Source organism: Chiloscyllium punctatum, unplaced genomic scaffold (genome assembly GCF_047496795.1).
Source record: "Chiloscyllium punctatum isolate Juve2018m unplaced genomic scaffold, sChiPun1.3 scaffold_1009, whole genome shotgun sequence".
NCBI lineage: Eukaryota > Metazoa > Chordata > Chondrichthyes > Orectolobiformes > Hemiscylliidae > Chiloscyllium > Chiloscyllium punctatum.
Window position 1 is genome coordinate 19507 of NW_027310743.1, and position 5494 is coordinate 25000.

A 5494-nucleotide genomic window follows, 5' to 3' on the forward strand; every position below is an offset into this window, starting at 1 on the left:
CATCCGCCTCGAAGACGAGACCGTCGGCAGAACCGCCGGGTCAAACCCGGCTGAGCTACCCGGCTTACAAGTCTCAAAGTCGGGTTGAGCAGTCACATTCACTCCCATCGACTTTTGGGCAACTTCCCACGGTTCGAAATGCACAAGATTCGGCCTGAACACGGGGGACGCTCCCCCCTCGAAGGCGAGACCGTCGGCAGACCCGCCGGGTCAAACCCGGCTGAGCTACCCGGCTCGGAAGCGCCAAAGTCGGTATGAGCAGTCACGTTCACTCCCATCCCCTTTTGGACCGCTTCCCACGGTACGAAATGCATGAAAATCGGCCTGTACACGGGGGAGGCACCCGCCTCGAAGACGAGACCGTCGGCAGAACCGCCGGGTCAAACCCGGCTGAGCTACCCGGCTTACAAGTCTCAAAGTCGGGTTGAGCAGTCACATTCACTCCCATCGACTTTTGGGCAACTTCCCACGGTTCGAAATGCACAAAATTCGGCCTGAACACGGGGGACGCTCCCCCCTCGAAGGCGAGACCGTCGGCAGAACCGCCGGGTCAAACCCGGCTGAGCTACCCGGCTTAAAAGTCTCAAAGTCGGTATGAGCAGTCACATTCACCCCCATTCCCTTTTGGACCACTTCCCACGGTTGGAAATGCATGAAAATCGGCCTGGACACGGGGGAGGCTCCCCCCTCGATGACGAGACCGTCGGCAGAACCGCCGGAACAAACCCGGCTGAGCTACCCGGCTTACAAGTCTCAAAGTCGGTATGAGCAGACACGTCCACCCCCATTCCCTTTTGGACCACTTCCCACCGTTGGAAATGCACGAAAATCGGCCTGTACACGGGGGAGGCACCGGCCTCGAAGACGAGACCGTCGGCAGAACCGCCGGATCAAACCCGGCCGAGCTACCCGGGTTAGAAGCCTCAGAGTCGGGTTGAGCAGTCACATTCACTCCCATCCCCTTTTGAACCTCTTCCCACCGTTGGAAATGCACGAAAATCGGCCTGTACACGGGGGAGGCTCCCCCCTCGAAGGCGAGACCGTCGGCAGAACCGCCGGGTCAAACCCGGCTGAGCTACCCGGCTTAAAAGTCTCAAAGTCGGGTTGAGCAGTCACATTCACTCCCATCGACTTTTGGGCAACTTCCCACCGTTGCAAATGCATGAAAATCGGCCTGTACACGGGGGAGGCTCCGCCCTCGAAGGCGAGACCGACGGCAGAACCGCCGGGTCAAACCCGGCCGGGCTACCCGGGTTAGAAGCCTCAGAGTCGGGTTGAGCAGTCGCATTCACCCCCATCCCCTTTTGAACCTCTTCCCACCGTTGGAAATGCACGAAAATCGGCCTGTACACGGGGGAGGCACCGGCCTCGAAGACGAGACCGTCGGCAGAACCGCCGGATCAAACCCGGCCGAGCTACCCGGGTTAGAAGCCTCAGAGTCGGGTTGAGCAGTCACATTCACTCCCATCCCCTTTTGAACCTCTTCCCACCGTTGGAAATGCACGGAAATCGGCCTGTACACGGGGGAGGCTCCCCCCTCGAAGGCGAGACCGTCGGCAGAACCGCCGGGTCAAACCCGGCTGAGCTACCCGGCTTACAAGTCTCAAAGTCGGTATGAGCAGACACGTCCACCCCCATTCCCTTTTGGACCACTTCCCACCGTTGGAAATGCACGAAAATCGGCCTGTACACGGGGGAGGCACCGGCCTCGAAGACGAGACCGTCGGCAGAACCGCCGGATCAAACCCGGCCGAGCTACCCGGGTTAGAAGCCTCAGAGTCGGGTTGAGCAGTCACATTCACTCCCATCCCCTTTTGAACCTCTTCCCACCGTTGGAAATGCACGAAAATCGGCCTGTACACGGGGGAGGCTCCCCCCTCGAAGGCGAGACCGTCGGCAGAACCGCCGGGTCAAACCCGGCTGAGCTACCCGGCTTAAAAGTCTCAAAGTCGGGTTGAGCAGTCACATTCACTCCCATCGACTTTTGGGCAACTTCCCACCGTTGCAAATGCATGAAAATCGGCCTGTACACGGGGGAGGCTCCGCCCTCGAAGGCGAGACCGACGGCAGAACCGCCGGGTCAAACCCGGCCGGGCTACCCGGCTCGGAAGCGCCAAAGTCGGGTTGAGCAGTCACATTCACCCCCATCCCCTTTTGGGCCACTTCCCACGGTTCGAAATGCATGAAAATCGGCCTGTACACGGGGGACGCTCCCCCCTCGAAGGCGAGGCAGTCGGCAGAACCGCCGGGTCAAACCCGGCTGAGCTACCCGGGTTAGATGCCTCAAAGTCGGGTTGAGCAGTCACATTCACCCCCATCCCCTTTCGGCCCCCTTCCCACGGTTGGAAATGCATGAAAATCGGCCTGTACACGGTGGGCGCTCCCCCCTCGAAGGTGAGACCTTCGGCAGAACCGCCGGGTCAAATCCTGCCGAGCTACCCGCGTTAGAGGTCTCAATGTCGGCTTCAGCAGTCACATTCAATCCCATTCCCGTTTGGACCTCTTCCCGCCGATGGAAATGCACAAAATTCGGCCTGAACACGCGGGGCGCTCCCCCCTCGAAGGCGAGACCGTCGCCAGAACCGCCGGGTCAAATCCGGCTGAGCTACCCGCGTTACAGGTCTCAAAGTCGGGTTGAGCAGTCACGTTCACCCCCATCCCCTTTCGGACCCCTTCCCACGGTTGGAAATGCATGAAAATCGGCCTGTACACGGTGGGCGCTCCCCCCTCGAAGGTGAGACCTTCGGCAGAACCGCCGGGTCAAATCCGGCCGAGCTACCCGCGTTAGAGGTCTCAATGTCGGCTTCAGCAGTCACATTCAATCCCATTCCCGTTTGGACCTCTTCCCGCCGATGGAAATGCACAAAATTCGGCCTGAACACGCGGGACGCTCCCCCCTCGAAGGTGAGACCTTCGGCAGAACCGCCGGGTCAAATCCGGCCGAGCTACCCGCGTTAGAGGTCTCAATGTCGGCTTCAGCAGTCACATTCAATCCCATTCCCGTTTGGACCTCTTCCCGCCGATGGAAATGCACAAAATTCGGCCTGAACACGCGGGGCGCTCCCCCCTCGAAGGCGAGACCGTCGCCAGAACCGCCGGGTCAAATCCGGCTGAGCTACCCGCGTTACAGGTCTCAAAGTCGGGTTGAGCAGTCACGTTCACCCCCATCCCCTTTCGGACCCCTTCCCACGGTTGGAAATGCATGAAAATCGGCCTGTACACGGTGGGCGCTCCCCCCTCGAAGGTGAGACCTTCGGCAGAACCGCCGGGTCAAATCCGGCCGAGCTACCCGCGTTAGAGGTCTCAATGTCGGCTTCAGCAGTCACATTCAATCCCATTCCCGTTTGGACCTCTTCCCGCCGATGGAAATGCACAAAATTCGGCCTGAACACGCGGGACGCTCCCCCCTCGAAGGTGAGACCTTCGGCAGAACCGCCGGGTCAAATCCGGCCGAGCTACCCGCGTTAGAGGTCTCAATGTCGGCTTCAGCAGTCACATTCAATCCCATTCCCGTTTGGACCTCTTCCCGCCGATGGAAATGCACAAAATTCGGCCTGAACACGCGGGACGCTCCCCCCTCGAAGGCGAGACCGTCGCCAGAACCGCCGGGTCAAATCCGGCTGAGCTACCCGCGTTAGAGGTCTCAAAGTCGGGTTGAGCAGTCACGTTCACCCCCATCCCCTTTCGGACCCCTTCCCACGGTTGGAAATGCATGAAAATCGGCCTGTACACGGTGGGCGCTCCCCCCTCGAAGCTGAGACCTTCGGCAGAACCGCCGGGTCAAATCCGGCCGAGCTACCCGCGTTAGAGGTCTCAATGTCGGCTTCAGCAGTCACATTCAATCCCATTCCCGTTTGGACCTCTTCCCGCCGATGGAAATGCACAAAACTCGGCCTGAACACGCGGGACGCTCCCCCCTCGAAGGTGAGACCTTCGGCAGACCCGCCGGGTCAAATCCGGCCGAGCTACCCGCGTTAGAGGTCTCAATGTCGGCTTCAGCAGTCACATTCAATCCCATTCCCGTTTGGACCTCTTCCCGCCGATGGAAATGCACAAAATTCGGCCTGAACACGCGGGACGCTCCCCCCTCGAAGGCGAGACCGTCGCCAGAACCGCCGGGTCAAATCCGGCCGAGCTACCCGCGTTAGAGGTCTCAATGTCGGCTTCAGCAGTCACATTCAATCCCATTCACGTTTGGAACACTTCCCGCCGTTAACAATGCACGATATTCGGCCTGAACACGCGGGACGCTCCCCCCTCGAAGGTGAGACCTTCGGCAGAACCGCCGGGTCAAATCCTGCCGAGCTACCCGCGTTAGAGGTCTCAATGTCGGCTTCAGCAGTCACATTCAATCCCATTCCCGTTTGGACCTCTTCCCGCCGATGGAAATGCACAAAATTCGGCCTGAACACGCGGGACGCTCCCCCCTCGAAGGCGAGACCGTCGCCAGAACCGCCGGGTCAAATCCGGCCGAGCTACCCGCGTTAGAGGTCTCAATGTCGGCTTCAGCAGTCACATTCAATCCCATTCACGTTTGGAACACTTCCCGCCGTTAACAATGCACGATATTCGGCCTGAACACGCGGGACGCTCCCCCCTCGAAGGTGAGACCTTCGGCAGAACCGCCGGGTCAAATCCTGCCGAGCTACCCGCGTTAGAGGTCTCAATGTCGGCTTCAGCAGTCACATTCAATCCCATTCCCGTTTGGACCTCTTCCCGCCGATGGAAATGCACAAAATTCGGCCTGAACACGCGGGGCGCTCCCCCCTCGAAGGCGAGACCGTCGCCAGAACCGCCGGGTCAAATCCGGCTGAGCTACCCGCGTTACAGGTCTCAAAGTCGGCTTCAGCAGTCACATTCAATCCCATTCCCTTTTGGAACACTTCCCGCCGTTAACAATGCACGATATTCGGACTGAACACGGGGGCCGGTCCGCCCTCGAAGTCAACACCGTCCGCAGAACCGCCGGGGCAAATCCGGCTGAGCTACCCCGCCCCCGAACACTCAAAGTCCCTCTGAAGCCTTGCATTCGCCTCCTTGGAAAATTGACGTCAAACATTACCAAAATCGGGGGCACGAGCACTAAAGCTAAGTCTCACCCTTTCCCTATCCCTAACCAGGAACCGAACGCCCACCCTCAGCCTCACACCAACGCCGGTGCCACTCCAGACAGACACACCCTTCAAAACCACACCCATCCGGCCATGCAACTCAAAAAGGGTCCAAATTCAGAAACACCCCCTTCAAAAGGCACTCCATCCTCGGCCACACCACCGGGACATGCTCCCCTCGGCGATAATTAAGCCCCCACCACTATTTGAAGCCAACCGCAGCCGCAACTCGAACGGAGAAATCAGTAACCAATTCAAAAATGCGCTTGGTTACTGATTTCTACTGAGCCGAAAAAATTCTAAGTGTCGGTGGTTACTGATTTATACCAACCCGAAAAAATTCTAAGTGTCAGTGGTTACTGATTTATACCAACCCGAAAATA